This window comes from Giraffa tippelskirchi, chromosome 5, assembly GCF_054371585.1.
Source record: "Giraffa tippelskirchi isolate mGirTip1 chromosome 5, T2T-mGirTip1v1.2.pri, whole genome shotgun sequence".
NCBI classification, from domain to species: Eukaryota; Metazoa; Chordata; class Mammalia; order Artiodactyla; family Giraffidae; genus Giraffa; species Giraffa tippelskirchi.
Window position 1 is genome coordinate 2620604 of NC_137279.1, and position 23133 is coordinate 2643736.

At 47.0% G+C, this 23133-nt stretch overlaps 2 long non-coding RNA genes across 2 annotated transcripts in view; one reads left to right on the forward strand and one right to left on the reverse strand.

The window, feature by feature from the left end:
* LOC145504615 (uncharacterized) overlaps nt 1-23133 on the forward strand; it is a 56717-nt gene that overhangs the window by 24308 nt on the left and 9276 nt on the right. The gene's annotated exons all lie outside the window — the stretch shown is intronic.
* Nucleotides 10778-23133, reverse strand: part of LOC145504613 (uncharacterized) — a 268079-nt gene continuing 255723 nt past the window's right edge. The window contains exons 3-5 of the long non-coding RNA XR_014052331.1: nt 19955-20121; nt 15284-16331; nt 10778-15180 (exon numbers count right to left, since the gene is read on the reverse strand). This is a non-coding gene — a long non-coding RNA (uncharacterized LOC145504613). The remainder of the gene's footprint in view (nt 15181-15283; nt 16332-19954; nt 20122-23133) is intronic.

The following is a 23133-nucleotide window of genomic DNA, read 5'->3' on the forward strand; positions in this document are numbered from 1 at the left end:
TTAAATTTATATATATTTGAAAACTGAGTATAAGCTAGAATCTGTTTAGTGTTAATAGTTGATAGCATAAATCCCAGGTTAAAAGGAAAATGAGGACACGAGCTAACCTAAAAAAAAAATTGGCATTTGGACGTTTCCATATGTTTCTATGTGATTCATTTTCCTTCTTAAATAAATTAACAAATGCTGCTGAGCCAACCGTATTTCTTACCTCGAGACCACAGGACACGGCTAAGGCTCTCGGAATGCATCCAGGCCCTGGGAGTGGGCACGTCTACCACTAAAATGATGCGCTCTGATTAATATTGTCCATCTGGATTTTCTGTGACTTTTCATAGACACAAAGAATTAGAGGGCTTAAACATTAAATACAATGAAATGCACGCATGTTAAATTTAAGTTCCCTGAACTCTCCATGCAGCGGCTACTGCAGGCTGTGCACTGACATCTGGGCTGGGCTGTCCTTTTCCGTCTGTAGTATGTTTCTGGCCCTCCTCTTGTTCTTCTAGACGCACTGTTCCTTTCCTTTGGGTCCCTGGTTCTCCTCCTCAACCCCAGACAGGCTGGCAGGTTTGCCCTCTGGGGTCTCTGTGCTTGAAAGCCTGCCAGGCCCTGTGAGATGCCGCCCTCGGCATTGAGGAGCCACGGCTGTGCCTGAGAGGAGCGGCTGCTCTCTGCTTAGCTCTGTAAGCTGTGGGCCTCCCGCTGCACCTACGCAGGAGGTTCTCCGTGTTGCAAAAGGAGGCTGGGTCAGTGAGAAAGGATGCTGTTAGGGAATTTTCTACATCAGGCTTGCCTCCTCCTCCTCCTTCTTTTTTTTTTAAAACATCCCTCTCAGAATTTAAGGTGTTTTGAAAGGGACACGTTAAGACCGAAATTGACTGCATTGGTTACAGTCTTGGGTCTATCAACTTCTGACATCTAATTGAAGTGACCTCAACTGCTGAGGACTTCACGTAACTACCTTCAAACCATTGTTGATTTAGTAGACTTTCCTGTATACCCATACACGTAATTCTTTTTAACTCAGAAAAGTGAATGTAATTTTTATGGCTTCAGATGATAAAATTTTCAAGTAAAGATTATTTCTATGATAATTTTCTTTGCCTCAAATGAAATAGTCTATTTATGAGAACAAGGGCTGGGTTTCCTTTGGGAAACAATGGAGAATCTTCTTGCGGAAATAGCTAGAACAGAAAAAGCCCCACACCAAGGAGAGCATGAACCTTGGTAGAAAAGTCAATTTTCAAAGGAAGGAATTCAGAGTCACGGAGTCCAGTAGTGTTGGAAGCAGGTATGGAATCTGGGATCAAATTAACAGGAACAGGAACAGGAGTCCAGCAAATTGGAAGGTGAAACGAGAGAAGGTCCTAAGGCTCAGCTTCTGGGGTGCTTCCTTCTTTTCCTTTTCGAAGTTTTCAAGTGTAAATCCGTGTTGTCAACTTGGTGCCATCACCTGCTTATACACAGAGTGACTCTCATACTGGTCAAAACAGAGCAGTGACCCTTGGCAGTTCTTGTACATGGTCATCATCTGGCCGGGGTTATTCCCAGTGTGTAAAGACAGTACCAGTCCCCAGCTCAGTAAGACCTGACGCCATGTTGTCATGGATGGAATCCAACATTCTGAAGATTTGTGCTGAGCTAGGTCAGGGCCCTCAGTAGTGTCCACTCTGCCCACTTCTGAGATTATAGGATACCTTTCTTTTCTCTTGTCCAGTTTTATTGAGGTATAATTGTTGTACAGCACTGTAAAAGATGTATAGCATAATGACTTGACTTACGTACATCATGAAGTGATTATCACAATAAGTTTAGTGAACATCCATCTCATAGAGATACAAAATGAAAAAAAAAAACCATTTTCTTATGGTGAGGACCCTTAGATGTACTCTCTTAACAACTTTCACATATAACATACAGCAGTATTAACTGTATTTGTCATATTGTATATTATATCCCCTGGAGGAGGAGATGGCAACCCACTCAGGTGTTTTTGCCTGGAAAATTCCATGGACAGAGGAGCCTGGCAGGCTACAGTCCATGGGGTCACAAAGAGTCGGACGTGACTGAGTGAGTGAGTGCACACACACATTTATTTATCTTTTAGCTGCAGTTTTGTAGCTTTTGGTTGTCTTTATCCACCGCCCCCCCAACCCCGTTATGATCTCTTTTTCTGTGAATTTGGTTTTGAAGTATAATTGACCTATAGCACTAGGTTAGTTCCTGGTACATGACAGTGATTTGATATTTCTGAACGCTATAGAATGATCACCATGATAAGTCCAGTTGCCTTACATCACCATACAAAGGTCTTACATTATTGTTGACTGTATTCCCCACACTGTACATTTCGTACCTATGACTTTCATTTTGTAACTGGAAGGTTGTGCCTCTTAATATCCCTCACCTGTTTCTTTCCTTTCCACTCCCCCCTGACAACCACGTATTTGCTCTTGGTGTCTCTGAGTCTCTTTCAGCTTTGTTCATTCGTTTGTTTTGTCTTTTAGATTCCACATAAAAGTGAACTTATATAGTATTTGTTTCTCTGACTTATGCCACTTAGCATAAAACCCTCTGGGTCCATCCACCTTGTCACATTTGGCAGGATTTCATTCTTTTTTGTGGCTGAGGCACGTTTCACTGGGTGTATGGATCGTGACTTCTTTATCCGCCTGCTGATGGACACTTAGGTTGCTTCCGTCTCTTGGCTGTGCTTCAGGGGACATAGGGCTGCACAGGTCTTTTTGAATTAGTGTTTTTGTTTTCATCTAACGTATCCACCAGCAGTGGAATTGCTGGTTCGTACGGTAGTGCTATTCTTTATTTTTTGAGGAACCTTTACTGTTTCCCATAGCAGCTGTACCAGTTTACAGCCCCACCCACAGTGCACTTTTAATCTGTGTGTGTCTTTAGCTCTGAAATGAGTCTTTATAGGCAGCATATATGTGGGTCTCGTTTTTGTATCCATTCAGCCATTCTGTGTCTTTTGATCGCAGCATTTAGTCCATTTACATTTAATGTAATTATTAATAGGAATGTACTTATTGCCACTTTGTGGACTGTTTTCAGTTTGTTTTGTAATGTTTTTGTAATTCTTTTTTGTTCCTTTCTTCTTGTTTTCTCTCCCCTTGTGATCTGGTGCCCGTCTTTAGTGTTATGTTTGGATTTCTTTCTCGTGTGTGTGTGTATCTATTATATATTTTTGACTTGTAGTTACCGTGAGGTTTACATATAGCAGTGTGTGTGTGTGTGTGTATTTTTTATTCTCCCCACATTTAATGTTTTGCCACCATATTTTACATATTTTTTTGGTTTTGTATATCCCTTAGCTGATTATTGTGGATATAGACGATTTTACTGCTTTTGTTATTTGACCTTCCTACTGGCGTTGTAGGTGGTTGATCTATCACTTTTATTGTCTTTACCAAAGAGATTTTTCTTTTGTAATTTTTATATTTTTTAGTGGTGTTTTTTTCTTTTCCACTTAAAAAAGGTTCTTTAACATTTCTTGTAGAATTGGTTTAGTAGTGATGAAGTCCTTTGCTTGTCTGTAAAAGTCTTTATCTCTCCATCAAGTCTAAACAATAGCTTTACCAGGTGGAATAGGTTTTTTCCTTTCATCACTTTAAATTTATCATGCCACTTCCTTCCCTGTAAAGTTTCCACTCAGTTTACAGTCTCATGGGGATTCATTTGTGCATAACTGATAGTTTTCCCCTTGCTGCTTTTAATATTCTCTGTCTATTCTCCACACCGCCCCCCCTCAGTTTGCTGAACATCTTTGTGGTCATTACCTCGAACTCTTTATCAGGTAAATTGCTTATCTCCACCTCACTTAGCTCTTCTGGGGTTTCATCTTGTTCCTTCATTTTAAAAATACCACTCTGCTGCCTCATTTTGCCTGTTTTCTCTCTTTTTGTGTCTGTGTATTCGGTAGGTCTGTCACCCTTCCTGATTTTGGAGAAGTGACCGTACAGGAGATGTCTTATCCAGCACTGCAGCAGTATGCTCCCCTCTGGTGACCAGAGCTGACTTTTCTAGGCGTGCCTGCACTGTGGGCTGCACGGGCTCTTCTGTTGTGGTGGGCCTGCTGGGGTGTGACTGGCTTCTGGCCAGGTTGCCTACCAGCCCCCATCTAGTGCAGAGACTGTCAACCATTGAGGTTGCCAGCAAGGTTGGGTTCTGAGGTGGCTGGCTGTGGGCCGGAGTCCCAGAGCTGGTGTTAGCCTGCTTGTTGGTGGGCCCAGGTCAGGAGAGATTGACCTTAGGGACCTGGGGGTCTTAGGCTTGTGCTGGCCTGCTGCAGGGTAGGGTGGCTGCCTGTGGGCGCAGCGTCCTGGAGCTGGTGCTGGCTGGCTGGTAAATACAGCCAGGTCCCAGGGCTGCTGGATGAGGGGCCCATGGAGTCTTAGAGCTGATGTCCCCTCTCTGGTGGGCAAGGCAGGGGGGTTGTGCCTGCTCCCTGGTGGCTGTGGTCTGTCTCGGGGCTAGTGCTGGCCCACTGGTGGGCAGGGCCAGGTCCCAGTGACTCTGATGGATGGGGCTGGGTCCCATCAGACCCAGCTAGGGTCTGGGTGGGGCTGGGTCCCATCAGACCCAGCTAGGGTCTGGGTGGGGGTCCCAGGGGGCCTAGGGGGCTCGTGGAGGCCTGTGACTGCTGCCAGCCCTCTGGTGGGAGGGGCTGTGTCCCCAGGCTGCTTGCCTGGGGGCCCAAGACTGGTGCTGACTGGCTGGTGGGCCGGTTGTGTCCTGGTGCTAGTAAGCTAGAGGGAGGACTCCACAGTGTCACTGGCCAGCCCCAGTGTCCTCATGGTACGATGCGCTCCCAGATGGTTTCCACCAGCATCCGTGTCCCCAGAGTGAGTCCCAGGTGCCTCCTGCCTCTCCAGGAGGCCCTCCAAGACAAGCTAGTAGGTCTGACATGGCTGCTTTTAGACTGCTGCTTCTGCCTGAGTCTCAAAGGGCATGCGATTTTGTGTGTGCCCTTTAAGAATGGAGTCTGTTTCCCGCAGCCCTCTGGGACTCCTGAATGCAAGCCTGGCTGGCCTTTGAAGCCAAAATGTTCTGGGGGCTCATCTTCCTGGTGCTGGACCCCCTGGCCGTGGGGGTCTGATGTGAGGTTTGATCTCCTTGCTCCCTGGGGAGACCCTCTGCAGCTGTGATTATCCTTCCATTTCTGGGTCACCCCGGAAGGGTATAAGTCGACTGTACTGCGTCTTTGTCCTTCCTACCCATCTTACTGTGGTTCCTTCTTTACGCCTTTAGCTGTAGAAGATCTTTTCTGCTAGTCTTCATGTCATTCTCATCAATAATGGCTCTAAGTAGTAATAATTTTGGTGTTCCCATGGGAGGAGGCAAACTCGAGTCTTCTTACTCTGCCATATTTTACATGGTACCTTTAAAAAATGTCTGAAGTGTGTTTTTAATTCAGTGGAATTCTAGTAAGTTCTGTCTGGGTCCTTCCTCCCTGGATCATCCCTTTGTTGGTTTCTGTGGTTTTCATTCTCTTGCTTTGTGTCTAGATATCATGTAACAAATATTTACTGAGTCCCTGTAAACTGCAAAGCATTGTGATGGATGCTAGGTGTAAAGTGGTAAAGAACTAGACACAGATCCTTTCATCATGACACAGTTTGAAGAGGGATGTAGACAGACACACACACACAGAAATTTCCAGTCAGAGGGATGAGGGCTGGATGTGAGTGTACATCACCTAGCAGTGGTGGAGAGCTCAGGGAAAGTTTACTGAAGGAAGTGATACCTACTCTGATTATCTGTGGTCTGTAGTCAGAGTGGTTAGAGTCAAAGCTGGCCAGAAGAAATTACCCCAAAAGAGTAACAGCCTTCCAGAAAAAAATCCACCTCCCACCCCCCACTGCAAAAAAAAAAAAAAAAGCCAAAGCCAGGTCAGGGGAGGATAGCTGTTTGGGAGAGTAAAACAACACACTGAAAGACCCAGAAAAGAAAACCAGGTAAAGTGGACTGTGCCTGTGGAGTCCTCCAGAAGGCAGATGCCAACGTGGGAAGGAGTAGGTACACAAGGGATTTATTGAGAGAAATTCTTGTGAAGGATCAAGAGGAGGGGAAACAGGAGTCGCAAGGAAGAGTCTCAGAGCTGGATGCAAGCCTGATGTTTGTGAGAGCAGAGAAGGACGCAGGAGGAGGCGAGAGGCAGAGATGCTCCCACTGCAGTGCAGCCCAGGGACCTCCTTGGCCAGGTCTGTGAGGGCTCCAGAGCACGAAGGCTTGTTGGAAGGGTCCCAGGAGGGGCCAGAAATGGTCGGGATCCGGCACCCACGGTGCTCGGTTGTTGACTGGGAGCAGCCCCGGGAGAGCGAGCTTTAGTGGAGGCTGTGTTGGACTCCTCAGGGGCAGCCCTGCAGCTGTGAGCTCACTGCTGCTCTCCTTGGAGCAAAGACCCCTTGAGGGGGGGCTGACTGGCTGCCCCATGGCTGCCTTGGTCCACCCTGCCCACGGCAGCATGTCCACAGCCGTGTTCAGGAGAAGCACCTCCATGGTGCCCGTGGTCCTCTCCTCCGGAGGGGCACCTGGAGAGGCAGGTTAGCCTGAAGAAACACTGCTGCTCTTGGTCTCAGGGCTGTGACGGGGGTTCATCATCTCCCCTGCTTTAGCTGTCCCAGGTTCTCCCCGAGTCAGCCATCACCTCCACAGGTCTTGGTGCTTTAGTTTATGCTGTAATCCTCACCCTCGTTCCCGAGGAGCAGAACCCCTGGTAATCATAACCTTCTTTAGTTCAGTTCAGTTCACTCAGTCATGTCCGACTCTTTGCAACCCCATGGGCTGTAGCATGCCAGGCCTCCCTGTCTATTACCAACTCCCGGAGCTTGTTCAAACTCATGTCCATCGAGTCGGTGATGCTATCCAAACATCTCATCCTCTGTCGTCCCCTTCTCCTCCTGCGTTCAGTCTTTCCCAGAAAGATTGAATAACCCAGAAAGACAATAACTTTCTTAGGTCAGCGCTGTTGCACATTCAGGTCCTAACTTGGCAAAGAGTGGATCGTCCGAAGTGAACCATGTGGGTCACCTGGGCGCCTCCTGTGTTCTTCCCTTTACCCACTGTGGGAAAGCAGCAGTGTTCTGATGCGGATCAGAATCAAATGTCCCCGCCACAGTGATGACTCCCCTTCTTGCCTGGTGGTCTTTGCAGGCAAGTCCGGAGTGCAAGGGGCAGCCATGATTTGTAGGTCACGGGACCCATGGCAAGAGTGTGTTCCTTTGGGAACCAAGACTTCTATCCTGGAGCTCTGATTGTGAGAAGCATAAAGTCCCTCAGTAGGTCATTAGAAGTGATGATAATTAAGGCCACTCCTGTTTTGCTCCTTGGTCCCCTGACTCATGTATCCTTCTTATTAGAAACAGTACCATAGTGAGGTTCTCTAATGCAGTGTGTATTCCTGCAGAGTGTTGCTTCTAATGGAGATGGAAACGGCAGCCGACTCCAGGATTCTTGCCTGGGAAATCCCATGGACAGAGGAGCCCGGCGGGCTACAGTCCACGGGGTCGCAGAGTCAGACATAACTTAGTGACTAGACCATCATCACCACCATTGCTTCTAAGTTGGCACTTCCATCCCATTTTCAAGACAGTTCCAGTTCCTCTATGAGGGTGGCTGCTTCTGGATGGTGCAGGAAATGATTTGACAAGTTGGCCTCCTGCTCTTGAGTCTTCTTGTGCATTTTCTTCACTGTGCCGTGAATCCCCCGTTCGATGCTGTGTTGTACAGGATCTCATGACTGGGCATCAGGGACTCTGTAAACATTCACATAATGGTGCTGGTTGAGGTTCTCTGAGCAGAAAGGGCAGAACCATACCCAGAAGAGAGATCTGTCCCTATGAGTACTAACCACTAGCCCTTTCAGAATGGAAGGAACCCAGTGTAGTCAACCAGCCACCAACAGAACGGTTGGTCTCAGGCATGTGTGTCTTACTGGGGCTGTGTTCCGATATCGTCTGATCAGCAGTTAGGTCATCTTAGGAACTGGAAGTCCATGCTGTTGGTCCCATGCACAGCCCACACCCCTCCCAGCATGGCTATACCAGTTGTGTGCCCTTGTTAGTTTTGGGGTTGCCAGTGGTGATGACTGGCTAGTATCAATGGGGTGAACTGTATTCTTGGTTCTTCAGTGCCTCTCCGTGGTGTATGATTTCTGGTGGACGTTGGTGTAACACAAAAATCCTCACATTGCGTTTCCATGTGCCACTGGCATGTCTTCCTTCTGTGTCTCTGATCGGACAGCCAGACCATTGGCCACTGCCCAGAATCTGCATATGTACTAACAGTGGCCCGTTTTCCTTCCACACAGTGTGGATGACTGGATACAACGCCTTCTATTCCACCCACTAAGAAGATTTCCCCCCTCCACTCTCCTTTAAGACCACTCACGAGTGTGGCTAGAGTGAAGTCATCATCTATTTTTGGTTTTTACTCGCATATTGGGTTGGCCAAAAAGTTCATTCGAGTTTTTCCATCAGACGCTATGGGAAGACCCAAGCAACCCTTTTGGCCAAGCTCCATGTAAACAAGGATTGTTTTTCTCTTCCTCTGTTGGCCCATCCTCTGCAGCCCCCACGTGGTCTTTGGTCTGAGCTGAGGGAGGGGCACTGGTGCAGCTCCAGGATGTGGCTTGATGATTGGACTAAGTGCTTGTGGCCTCCAGCCCTAGTTGGGCTCGATTTCAGATGCAACATTTCCATCTCACAGTGCACTGATTCTGCTTCCCCCGGATTTTAAGACTAGTGTGCCCAACAGCATTTAGGCCAAGATGCTGGGCTTTTATACCCCTGCCTAGCCTGGGCTTCCCAGGTAGTGCTAGTGGTGAAGAACCTGCTTAACCACTGCAGGTAGACATAAGCGACACGGGTTCAATCCAATCTTGGATCCCTCCAAGATCCCCCTTGGAGTAGGAAATGGCACTCCACTCCAATATTCTTGCCTGGAGAATCCCTTGGACAGAGGCGCCTGGTGGGCTACAGTCCCTGGGGTCTCATGGAGTCGGACACGACCGAGCTCACACGCACGAGAGGTGGTGGTTTCTTTGGGAGTAATGTTCCCAGAGATGACGTAACTCTAGTGCCTTCCTGAGCCTGGGCACAGGAGGTCGGTTGCTTAAGGGAAGTTGTGACCTCAGGTGAGGTAGCTCTCTGCTGACCACTCTCCCAGGAAGAAAGGACATCACGAGCTAAGCTGTTAGAACAGGCAAAGCTGTGGTGGGACAGCATGACATTTTCCGGTGCCACAGATGTTCACACGTTTTTAGAGCACAGACCACAGGGCCGAGAGAGGCTGCAGGACTTACGTGGGCAGAGTTAGAGAGCGTGAGATAATGATTGTGACTGGGGTTTCTATGGGGTGCTTTTATTGAGTGATTGTTAATATGCCTTGCATCTTATTTATACTATTCTCATTTATTCCTGAGGTTGCCAAGATACTGTTACTGACAGTTTACTCATCAGGAATAAGGCTCAAAGAGAATAACTAATGCCCAAGATCACACATTTAATGCATTGAAAGTCTAGGATTTCTTTTTGCCACTAAACCTCGTTTATGTCAAAAAGACATCTATTGACTGAAAGCGTGAGAATTACATGGTCAGATTTTCAACTTAGATAAATTTATGGGGATAAGTATGGGGGTGGGTCATATGTTAGAGACAGGAAGGTCAGACGAGAGGCTGTTGGAAAAGTCTAGGTGAGCGAGGACTCAGGCCTGAGAGGTGAGCGTGCGGGTGGAGGGGGGGAGCTGGGACTGAGAACAGTCATGAAGTAAAATGATCTCAACGTCGAGAGTGACTGAAAGCAGAGGCTTCAGAGGGCGAGGAGTCACCCCAGTTTCTGCTTTAGGGCCATTGTGAATGGAGGTGGTGTCGACAGGAGCTCTGCTTCTGATGTAATCCTCCGTGTATATGTGTGTCTCCTCCACTAGAATGTGGTCAGAGACTACTAACAGCTCGCGAGGTCCAGCACTTAGCATAGCGGTTGACTCAGTCCACAGGCACTGTGTGGACAGGCATGGCCTTTGCTGGTAGTAACTTAATCACTACCGTCACGGCATGACATTTTTAATTGAGCTAATATTATTCAAGGACAATGAGCTGATTGAGGAACACAAACAACATTTATAATATGTTGTCATAATTTTTATTTTGTGGAAGTGTAATTTCTCTATAGTCTGCATTTCTGTAGTTAACTTTTTCTAGTATATCAGTTTTTTTTTTAAATATTTTACTTTGTATTGGGGTATAGCCGGTTAACGATGTGATAGTTTCAGGTGCACAGTGGGGAACCTCAGCCGTACGTTCTCAGGTGCACAGTGGGGAACCTCAGCCGTACGTATACATGTATCTGTTCTCCCCCAAACTCCCTCCCATCCAGGCTGCCACAGAACACTGGGCAGAGTTCCCTGTGCTCCACAGGAGGTCCTTGTTGGTTCTGCATTTTAAATACAGCAGTGTGGACATGTCCATCCCCAGATCCCTAACTATCCCTTCCCCCATCCTTCCCCATGGCAACCAAAAGTTCATTCTCTAACTCTGTGAGTTTCTTTCTGTTTTGTAAATAAGTTCATCTGTAACATTTCTTTTTAGATCCCACGTATAAGGGGTGTCATGTGACACTTCTTCTCTGACTCACTGCACTCAGGATGACAGTCTCTAGGTCTGTCCATGTTCTGGTGTATCTACTTTTAACATCATTTCAAGAGAAAGGTTTATTTCTAGAAAATAATTGCTTACAAAGTTAGAAGACATGAATTAAACTTGATGAGAATTTTTTATTTAGAACTCAACCAGACAGTGGATAAAGTTCATGTAGCAAGATCATGACAACTTTGTACACCAGGGACTTGGTATAATGGGCCTTTCACTGCTTTTACTCTCAGTTGCCTTCTAAATAAAACCACCTTTAACTAGGTTCTTTCAAAATTTCAGTAACTAAACCATTAAGTTTCATTTGTCATACAATAAATTCTGCTCTTTATAGAGATATTAGTACATTTTTTTTTTATCACTCAAAGATCTAGGTTTGTGAAGAGATTTAAGCAGCACACGAACCAGGCACTTGTAACAGGAGAATTTAAAAATGAACAGTAAACATTGTCAACTCCTGTTAACCAGACAGCCTTGTGGAAGAGCCTGAGTGTGGACTCAGATCCGGTTTGAACCCCACCTTGGTTGGTCACTGTTGAGGTAACACAGTCAGTCACATAACCTCTCCGGGGCTCAGTTTCTTGTCTATAAAATGAAGATAATAACACCTTGCAGGATTGTTACCAAGATCATCGCTAACGAAGGTAAAAGTAGCTGGCACAGAGCAGGTACTCAGTAACAGCAACTGCTGCTGCTGCTGCTGCCGTTACTCGTGGTCCAGGAGCAGGTTACAGGCTCTAGGACCTGGAGCTGGGAGCCCTCTGAGCTGCTCCCATTCATTCCTCAGTCTGCTAACGGGTGTAAATTACATTTAATTCCAGTATAAGCACAGTTGTGATGTTAAGTCCAGTGGGTCCTAGAGACACATCTATATTACTTTCAGACAAACAAAAGTCAACCCCTCATTTAATTGGTAATTTTCTCAAAGAACTGCATGAGAAAAACCTTGAAATACAGTGTCTATTGTGTTTTTACTTCCTGCAACCTCATGGAAGACTTGCCATTTGGGGATTGCCTGCATCAGTGCTTGCTTCCATTAGCAAGGAGAGGTGAACGTTGACTGTAATTAGCTGTAATTAGCTACTGATCTCTTTGGACAACCAGAAAGTCCGGTTTCTCCTCCAGACATGAAAGGGGCGCTCAGAGAGGAGAGGACTTCTGCGGTGGGTAATACTGAAGCAGAAGATACTGAATCTTTCAAAAGCAGCATTATTTACCATTGTTGGTTCTGTATCTATTTTTAGGGAATTTATTAAGATGTGTCATAGTCTAATGGGGGAAAAGAAAGAATCAAACACGAAAGAAGTTTCCAAATGGACGTAGGGCACCATAGGTAAGACACTGAGGCTAATTGAACTGAATGGCTCTGAGCCCCTGGAAGTCACAAAGTGACAAGGTTTGCTTGACAGCCAGTGAGCGACTTTTTTCCCATCCCAGTGATTAATTTGGTCAATTAATGGTGAGTAGGGATGTCACAAGTGGGAAGGCTAATGAGAGTCACTGTCAATGTCGAAGTAAAATCGAGAGCAGCCTTGTCACAGAAGGGATCTGCATTGGCTGGCTCAGGCGCTGATGGGACGCCTTCCTGGGAGACTGACTGTTACTCCAACTCGAGCTCCCAGAAAATCTAGTGGACCCACCGCAGCATTGTCTTCCGATGGATGTGGAGGAAACCGGTTTTCAGAGTTGGTGTTTGAAAAGTTCGCTTGGTGTTTGAAAAGTTCGCCTGTTCTTTCAACCTTTCGACGGTGTCCTCACATTAAAATCCGCAGTTGCAGTTTAGGTTAAGTCGGGTAGAACTGAGCCAGAACAGTGCTGAGCAGAACTGTGGCTTCTCAGTTGGGGAGCACCAACAGAACAAGCCCGCTGTGGTCATCTTCTGTGGACACTGTGAAAAAAGGGCTCTAAAGGGGGTGACTTAACAGAAATGTATTCTGTCTCAGTTCTGGAGGGGAAGTCCAAAGCCAAGGTGTCTGCAGGGGTGGTCCCTTGCCGAGGCTCCGAGGAAGAGTGGGTTCCCTGTCTGCCTCTCAGCTTCTGTGCCTTGGCAGAGCTCCGTGTTCCCAGGCTTGCAGACGGGGCCTTCCTTCTCGGCGGCCGTCTTCACAGGGTCTCCCCGTGTCTCCTATCCTTCTTTTCCACCGTCAGCTGTCCGTGGATGTAGCGCCCACCTTAATCCAGGATGAGCTTATCCTGAGGTCCTTCATTCCATCTGCAGAGACCCTTTCTCCAAATAAGGTCCACATTTAAAGGGTCCAGGGAGACATATCTTTGAGGGACCACCTTCACCCCGCCACATGCATCTCTACAGTGACCACCTTCCAGTCTGATGACTCCCAGGAGTGAAAGAGAAAGGTTCTGGGAAGCAGGGCAAATGCTGTGTGTGTAAAGGCAGGAATTCATGGTCTTCATACTGCGACTGCCGCTGCTTGTGGCTGTAGGGCCACCCGTGCCATCCAGACCCAGGACATCAGCTCTGCTTCCGTCCGCTGCTCCTTCATCCTGTTTGCGTGTCCTTTCCCGCTCTGACCCACGAGCCTGATCGTCCTCAACCACCTCTGGTCACGGGGTACGCGTCCCATGTTTCTCCTCCTCCTCGTTCGTTGTTTGAGGTCCGCTCTGATCTTGCCGTGACCCCGGGAGACCACGTCCTGGAGCTCAGCCTCACATAGCCCTCAGCATGAGAGCCTTGCTGTGCGTCCCTGTCCCCAGATTGGTCACTGAACATTTTGGAAATGGGGCGTGTTATCAGAGCCTCCTCCCTGCTTTTCCCACGTTGCTGTGAGGTGTCTAGGTTGCACAGCCCATCCCATCACTCCATCACCTTGACACTCTCACCTGAAATCTCAGATTGCATTTCTCTAATGAGCCTCTCTTTTTCCCCCAGTCTGCTCCAACCACGTGCTATGCTGTCAGAGAGATGTCTTCATTCGGAAGAATGAAGTCACGTTCTTGGGAAAGGAGATTCTCTCCAAGTTCAGCTCTTGCGTTCAGGGCCCTGTTCCGAGTGTCTGGCCGGGGCAGCTCCTGTGCTTGTCTTGTGTGCGCGGCTTCCTGCTGTTACTGTGTGATGGTTCCACTTTCGACTGTCTGCTACTGCCAGCTGCTTTCCCCCAAACCACAGGGCACACTCTCGCTTAAGCTCTTAAGCTTTGTGGTGGTCCTGTGATGACCATGAGATAAAACCATGTTTTGCGTGGAATAAGGTCTGACTCTGGCCTGGCCCTGGGCTCCGTTTGCCCTGCGGTCGGAGCAGAGACCCGGGAGGCGCCCCTCCCCAGGCCCCCGGAACCTCAGCCCACAGGTTTCCGTGCTCTTCTCAGGCTGGTACCTGTGTGTGAAGCACGCTCCGTGCGTCTTCTCCCGTCGACGCCTTATTAGTCCTTCCAGACCTGTCGTGCGGGTCAGCCCTGCGCTCTCTCCTCCCTCAGCACCGTATTTGTGCCTGTATTATAGCAGGCACGCAGCTGCAGTAGTGAACTTTGGGTGGCCGTTCACTGAAAGACACACTTGAGTGCATTTACCACAGGAAAGTGTGCCGAGACTTCCTGCACATTCGCACACCCTTCACTAGTCGGTGGGCCCCCTGGCAGAGATGATGGCGGCTGACCCTGGGGCCGCGCGCAGTGCTTGCGGATTCTACCTGAGTAAACACCCGGTAAAGAGGTGAGCGAATAAACACCCAGACGGAGGGGGAGAGTGACTGTTGCTGAAGGCGATGACGTTGATCGATTCAGATACATTCTTAAGCAGTAGGTTTCCAGGTCAACTTTCATTTTACATTCAGCCCTTATCATTTGCTTAATATTATAAAATAAACTAATCTGCTGTTCCAAGGGAAACTACCTATTTAAGCATAATTGACTACTTGAGGAAAAAAGGGACCAGTGTTTGCTTTTCTTCAGAAGTGGTATCAGTTCTTCTGCCTTCAGACCATCTGGAGATCCATCTCTTTCTGCACGTAAATTCCCTCTAAAAAGCCCTCTGTAGTAGAAGCAGCATCGGCACGGCCCCCCAGCGAATCCCGGGGTGACTTGTCAACGTATCACCCGCACACGTTCCATCAGCACGCGCGGGGCTAGCCTCGGCTTTGCCTGCTGTCCTGTGCTTCATCCCGGCAGAGACGCAGCAGCGCCTGCTGGTGTGTTCGTGGCATCTGCTGACAGATGGGCTTCGAGGATGCACCTCAGGTTGACACAGAACACCTGATGCAGAGTTTCATTAGCATTAGAGCCGACGTGGAGGGGAGGGGCGGGGAAGGGAAAGGTAATTCACAGCCCGGATGGGGTGGCGTATTGGGCCTTCGCTGTCTCCTTAAATGGTACCGCCAGCGTGCCTCCCTGTGACACACCTGACTTGGACACCACACCCTAATGGGTGTGAGGTGAGAGCCATCAGCGCCCTGTTCCTCTCCTGTCTGTGTGGCCGGAACGAACAACAAGTTGTCTGTTTTTATGTCTCACACTTTATTAAGTGTACCTCTGCTGATGTCCATCTGCAGAGCAAATTACCTGAAACGAATAAGATAAGAATAGGACTTTGCTCGTGCAAAGGCATGAAATGCTTGTGCGTTATTCTCAAGAGTCCTTCAATTATGTATCTGGAGCTACTTACCACCTGCTGCTGCTGCTGCTAAGTCACTTCAGTCGTGTCCAACTCTGTGCGATCCCAGAGACGGCAGCCCACCAGGCTCCTCTGTCCCTGGGACTTGCCAGGCAAGAATACTGGAGCGGGTTGCCATTTCCTTCTCCAACTTACCACCTAGACTGTGGTATATGTTCAGGTGGACAGAGTTGGTTTTCACACAGTGTACAGTTTAAAAAACATTTTTTTAAACATTTACTTTTAATGAATGGAAACTATTTTATGTGTTAAAAGACAGGATATAAAAGGAAAGATGATGCATTTGTAAAAATAGTTGGGTTAAGGGTTGGCAGATGTTTACACACTAGATTTATGATGTTGGGCACGTAACTTAGCCTCTTTTTGCCAAGCTTCCTCATCTGTAAAATGAAAGGCTTGGATAAAATCAGAATGCCCACCCGTATGTAGCCTTTAGTCTTTCCCTGGCACTGTTCTAAGTGCTCACAGCACTCCTATGGAGTAGGATCTGCGAGCAATTCTCCTGTTTTATAGCTGGAGAGAGGGAGAGAGACAAGTAGTTTGTTCAAAGCACACAGTTCAGAAGGGACAGAATTGAAGTTTTCACTGAGGGATCCTGGCCTTGGGACCCATGTTCTTAACCCCTATCTTATGTTCCTTTGAGCACTTTAGTGACTGTATTTTTACCCTTGTGTTGGAAGGGAAAGGGTTATCTGAAAACTAGTACCTAATTTTGTATAGAATTAACGTTCTCGCCCAGAATTAGTAGGAGGTATACATTCATACATCACGCCAGAATGAATCTGTGTTTAAAAGTCTCTCACAGCGCACTTTCTTGGAACTACGCTGAATCATTGTAACAGAGAGGACGAAAATAGGACAGTGTGGCCGAACAGCGTCATATACAGTGATTCTGGGAAAGAATTCCCGTTTCTTAATGACGCTGGGCTGGTCCAGTCACAGGAGATGAAAGCTGTCTAGGGATGCTGATCGCGAAGACGGATGGGAAAGCACTGCAGGGCCCTGCGTCTCCCGCACGCCGGTGTCTCCCGCATGGATTCTGCAGAGGAAATAGAAGCATGTGTCTGGCTATGTTACGAAGATCTGGACTCGGCCTGGTGTGGAGAGGATTCCAGCCTTACGTACTCATGATGATGCTAGCTGGGTGCTGCGCAAGAACGTGGCCACTGTGCAAACTTTAAAGTGAGAAAAAAATGTCATTTGCTAGAAAAAATTTTTCTGAGCAGGCAGTGCTGCATATAGTAAGAAACTTGTAACATATGAACTCAAAAGGCCAGATACTTTTAAATATTTTTATTTATTTGGCTACATCAGGTCTTAATTGCAGCATGCAGGATCTTCCCTTGTGGGGTGTGGCCTTCTCTCTAGTTGGGGTGCTTGGGCTGGAGAGCACACTCACTCAGTAGTTGCAGCACGTGGGTTTAGTTGCCTCGCAGCAGGTGGGATCTTAGATCCCCGCACCGGGGACTGAACCCATGTCCCCTGCATTGGAAGGCAGATTCTTACCCACTGGAGCCCCAGAGATATCCCCAAAGGACATATCTTGAATCCAGTGGTTAATAATAACTTATCTCACAAGTCTTTGTAATTAGTGTGCGCAGTACTTTGTACACAGTGAGTCGCTGTTGCGACCGTCAGGTGCCACCTGTGGACATGTGATGCCCTCTTCTCTAGTGCTGGACTTCACAATTTTTTCCTGCATCTTAAGGCTCATGTGATATTTTATAGGTTTTTAATACTCTGATTTTTAGAAACATGGTTTTCAGAAGCAACATATGCCCAAATAGAAGAGGGAACAAAATGAAATTAGGAAAAGGCTAATGGAAAAGAAAAAATGCAGAGGAATGAGACAGTGGAGCGATCATCTTTTGCTACGTCCAGCCCCTTTGATCCCGTGACGCTCTGTTGTATTTAGGTGATAGCACTTGGCCTGCGTGTGGTTCCTATGAAGCTGTCAATCACAGGTTCCCACCCCCAGGAGGGGTGGCCTTGTGACCCAGACATGGCCATTGTTTTGTCCACTGGCCAGATGAATCAGAGTCCCTGGAGTGCTATTGATTCCTAAAGAACAAAGCTCTCCACTTTGGGATCAATAGATGGGACAAGATAAACATGGGGCTCTCTGTGGCTGTGTCCCCACTCCAGCCCCTCACCCTCGCCACACTGCAAAAGGAGTGTGCCTGCGGTAGGAGGGGACGAGGGGAAGACACGAGACCCTGGACGCAGAGACCCTTCACAGACGGGGTTCGGCTGTGGGGCCCCGCTGTCCACCTCTGTCTCCCCGTTCACCCCCCAGTTACTGATCGAGTGCCATAGGTCAAGTGCCAAGACTGTTCTAGGCTTTGCGATTCAAAACAGTTAAAAGCACTTGCCTCCTGGGATTTATATTCTAGTAGGGGGAGGCCGTCAATAAACATAATTCAGTAAGTTACTTCCTATTTAGAGGGCGATAAATCCTGTGGGGTGGGGAGAATAGAGAATGGTAAAGAAGTAAGAAGCAAGACTGGGAGAGGGAAGTTGGAAGTTTTCAGTTTAAATGAGCGTCAAGGTAGGTGTCTGAGCAAATGCTTGAACGAGGGGATGGAATGAGCCACGCAGGCATCTGGGGAAGGCTGGTCCCGGTCCGGAGACCAGTGCAGCAGCCCCCATGAGCACGTGCCCAGTGTGGACCGTGCCCAGGTAGCCAATGTGGCTGGAGTTGATGAGGGGAGGACTTAGAGAAGGGTCACGGAGAAAGAGCGGTCCAGATGATGTGGGACTGGGTGGCCCTTGGAGAGTTTTGCTTTTATCTTTGTGAGATTTGAAGCCACTGTGAGGTTTTGAATGATAGAGTGAAATGGTCTGGCTTATACATTTAAAGGATTTCCTGAGAAGGACTATGAATGTGAACAACAGGGGAAGTATCAATTAAAAAAAAAAAAAACTAATGAGACTACTGTAGTATTTCAGGGAAGAGAGAATTACTGGTGACGTGGACATGGTTGTGGGAAATGGTTGGATGGCGGATTTGAAGTCAGGGCCAGTAGGGTTTCCTGAGGGGTTGGATGGACAAGGAAGGAAGGAAAGGGAAGGATCGATGTTGGCATCGTTTTTCCCCCTCTGAGCAACTGGTATTGCTGTAGGCTGAGGGGGGGCAGCGGTGGGCGGAGTGGGAGTTTGGCTTGGACATGCGTCTGCTGCACAGTGGAGCGGCTACGTCAGGGGGCTGGACATCCGAGTCTGGAGTTAGGAGGATGAGTCTGTGACAGAGATGAATGTGCATCTGTTGGCATGGACGTGGATGAGACTGCCAAAGCAACGTGTGCAAGGAGAGAGGGTGGGAGAGCAGAGGCCTGGGGTCGTCCAAGTCCAGGGGTAGCTGCAGGTTTCCTCTGAGAAGGAGGGCACTGTGAGGTAGGTGGCCAGCAAGCGGAGTGTGTCAGCAAGGTAGGAGCCGTCAGCTGTGTCATGGGGGCCAGCACGGAAGCCATCGATGACCTTGACTGGAGGCACTTCTTGGAAACGGTTTCACTATGTTACCTGGAGCAAAAGCTTGACTACCATGCACCCAGAAGACCATGAGACGAGAAAGGGTGGTAGAGAGTGAGGAAAGACCCTTTCGTTGTAGATTTTTGCTGCAAATAAGTCATCCTTTGGCTGGAATGAGCCATTTTTAAAAATTAACTTTTAAGGCAAATCATAGAATATTTTGAGACCCATTGGGGATGATCTCGAAGAGAGAGAAAAATTGGTGATGCGCAAGTAACAGGGAAGAACGGCTGGATTCAGTTCCTTGAGGAGGAGAGAGGAGGCGGGGATTGAGGGCACGGGCCCAGAAGGGTTCTGTGGGAAAACGGTTCATCTCCAGGACCAGGAGGGGGCAGAGGTCATGGGGCAGAGGCGGGAGGCTGCGCCGCGGGGGAGTCTTCTCCCCTGTTTCTCGAGGCAGCCAATGGGACCGGCGCCAGTTCCGCTTCGGTTCTGGTATCACTGAGTCTGTTTAAGAAACGTTTTTATCGGAGTCCAGGTGCTTTACGGTGTTGTTCGTTTCTGCCGCACAGCAGAGTGAATCAGCTCCGTGTGAACACACGTCCTCTCTTTTTTGGGTTTCCGCCCCATTTTAGGTCACCACTGGGTAGGTGGTCCCTGCACTACCCAGCGGGTTCTCAGCAGTGACCTCTTTTGTACATGGTAGTGTATATACGTCGGTCCAGCCTCGCAGTCCATCCCACCCCCTTCCCCCCGTGGTGTCCGTGTGTTTGATCTTTATGTCTGTGTCTCTTCCTGCCTAAATGTCCATCAACAGAGGGATGGATGAAGAAGGTGTGGTACATACCTACAATGAACTATCACTCAGTCATAAAAGGGACTGGATTGGGTCATTAGTAGAGCTGTGGATGGCCCTAGAGACTCACACAGAGTGAAGTAGTTCAGAAAAACAAATATTGTATGTTAACACATATATGTGGAATCAAGAAAAATGGTATAGATGACTTCGTTTGTGAAGCAGAAACCAAGAGTCTCTTTGAGAGACCAAGCAAGAGAAGTTCAATGATTTCCCCAGGGTCACAGGGCTTGCAAGATAGCATGGTGTTAATAGAGTGACCCTGGATTTAGCGGAGCCTGCTTTGGACCCCATGTCTAACCTGACTCGAGCCTGCCAAGAAAGAGCTTCTTACTTACCAGTCTTTGCAGTTGTTTGGTGAGTGACTAACAGGCTCTGCAAGGTGAAAAGGCAACAGGAGACAGCATCGGTGAAGGAGAGCTGCGTGGCGCACTGCCGCATTACGGGAGGAGGATTCCTTGAGGTCAGAGGTGTCCAGGGAGACATCTTCCGAGTGGTGCCTAAGCTGAGGGGGGGAGGGCAGGAGGGGCAAAGGGACGGGGAGAGCGTTTGAGGCCCCGGGACCAAGGCACAGCGTTGGCCCCCGTGGGAGGGAGGGAGCGGAGGCCAGAGACTCCAGGAGGAGCTCAGATGGAGCCTGGTCCTGGGGCTTCTGATGTGGAATTTAAATACACGTAGTTAGTATGTAAAATAGATAGCCAACCAGGACCTACTGTGTAGCACGGGGAGCTACACTCAGTAGTTTGGAGTAACCTAAAAGGGAAAAGCATCTGAAAACTATTTATAACAATCACTTTGCTGTACACATGGAACTAACACAGCGTTGTAAATCAACTCTGCTTCAGTCAGCCAGCCAGCCAATCAATACAAGTAGTTGGTGTCACGAAGCACGAATATTGGGTGGGATGAGTGCACATTTAAAACACCGATGGCAGAGAAAACACGTGTCAGCTAAAATGCTTCCACACAGGCAAGCTCCTTTAGTTCTCACGGACTAAATGACTTTTATTGCTTCAAAGGTGACTGTTTCTCATGACAATAAATATTTTAATTTTTGTTTCATTTTTATGATGACAGTTTTCAAGTTTATTTCCCTTTTTTTGTTTTAATACAAAGCTTAACCACAAACAGGTACAATCAAGACATTTTAGCTCACATTTACACACTCCCGTTGGATCCTTCTCCAATTTGCTAACCGCTGACTGGGCAAGCGTCTCCCGGGTCGGGGGTGGGTGGCTTTCTCAGGTAACGTTGTCTTCAGTGAGGGCAGGGCTGAAGGGCATTGAAATTGAGGACAGGCCCTCATACCTATCTCCGTTCATGTTTGCCTGGGAGCAGGGGGGCCAGAAGGCCCCAGAGCACCACTCTGGAGCCCCAGGCCCCTGAACTGCAGGTTAACAGAAAGTGGGAATCATAAAAGGTGACATTTTAATTTATGTTACAGATGAGGAAAGAATTCAGAGGCATTTGCATGGCAAGGTGGTACACCCAGTAAGTGGGAGAGCTGCAGTGTAAACCCCAGCCTGTTTCCAAAACCCTCTTCTTTCCACTAAACCCCTTTTCTTCCAACCAGGGTTTAGGACACTTCTCAAGTGTGCAAACATGACAAATGATTCATGAATCTGATCTTTATAGTGTGACATAGAAAAATATAATCATATGAAAATTAATGATAATGATAAAGGAAAGTACAATCATAGTTTAAAATATTATACATATACTTTGGGAAATTTTTATGACAAATATAATGTTATCCTTTTATACTGTTCCCAAGATTTTTTCAACATATAGGACCTTGAAGGTAATCATAGTTTGAAATATATGTGTATGTACTTTTGAAAATCAGTGGAAAGACCTACGGTTTAGAAGATAAAGCTGAAAGATAATTTGTGTTAGTAAATGTCTTACCCCAAATTAAAAACTTCCCTGTCTTAAGTTATATATGTTTTGAAAGATGGAACTGACTTGCTTTGTACAGTACTTTTTGCTTAGTCAAGCTTGCTTCTGAGAAAGCATTCTAGACCCAGCTTTATCAGTCATTTGCTGAAGTTCCCGGTAGGACTTGGAACACTGTGGGTCCCTGTACCTGCACCGTCGTGGGTGTGCACCTTCCTGTGTCTTAGGCGGCTGCTGATGTGACAGATTTAAACTGGGAGTATTTTTCAAGTATTTCTTAATTGCCTAGTCTTTATTTTGTGGGTTTAATTGAAGACTTGCTCTTAACCAACTTTATGCATGGTGCTGTAGGGAATAAGATAATTCCCATCCTCATTGGGATTATAATTGATTAACATAGATATAAAAATCAAATTATAAAAATAGGCAGAATATGACAGTGAGTAGAGTTATTAATTGAGTAACTGTAGTGTTCTATAGATATGTCCAATTTTCATGCGCTGTCTCTAATCCAAAGCTCTAGGGCAGTAGATAACTAGGCTTGGTTATGTGGCAAAAAAAGGCCAAGTCAGGGTTAAACTGTCAGTCTGGGAAGTGGAGATTTACATATATATATATGTATTAATAATTCTTCATTAATGCCCTTATGTTCTATGTCTAGCTAGCTAGCTATTTCCCTGGTTGGGAATAGAGGCACAGATAAGGTCACAGCATACATTTTTTTTTTAGCTCTTCATTGTAGTTTGTTATTTTGAATGTTTTCTTTTTATTTATAAAACTATATAAAATTAGGAAATATATAAAAATGAAAGAGAAGCAAATACAAATTATCTGAGAGCTTGTCAGAGATAGTCATAATTCATATTTTAGAATAATTTATTTCTATGCATAAGTTTGTATGCATGTAATTATGTTTTATATGCATGTACATTTTGTGATTATAAAATTATGTTCAGGTTATCTATACAACTGGCATTATATATTAATATATGTACACAGACAGACACACATACCTGTGCTTTTTCACTCAGTAGTTTTTCATAAATATTTTTCAGTTATCAAACTTTGAAAGCATCATTATTAAAATTTTGACAGTATCCCACATGAAGGGCATGAATGCTAAGTCACTTCAGTTGTGTCCGACTCTTTGCATCTTCATGGACTGCAGCCTGCCAGGTTCCTCTGTCCATGGGATGTTCCAGGCAAGAATACTGGAGTGGGTTGCCATGCCCTCCTCCAGGGAATCTTCCTCACCCAGGGATTGAACCCATGTCTCTTACATCTCATGCGTTGGCAGGCGGGTTCTTTACCACTAGTGCTACCTGGGAAGCCCCCTACATTAAGGTTTTCTCACAATTTAGGTAGCTCTTTTTCTTTTGTTGCATTTTGTGTTTTCAGTTTTATACTGTTTTAAGTAATTCTGCATGAAATAGAAATCTGTGCAAATTTGGCTCACAACTGATTCTCTCTCTTTTGAATGTGTTCTGGGCAGAGATATTGTTCTGTTGAATAATAATATGTGATAGAAGATTGGAGTCTTACTGCAGATCACCACACTGTCCTGTGTTTAGGTGTATTTCGCCCCATATGGGCGATGCAGGGAAGTGCTCCTTCCGGGAGT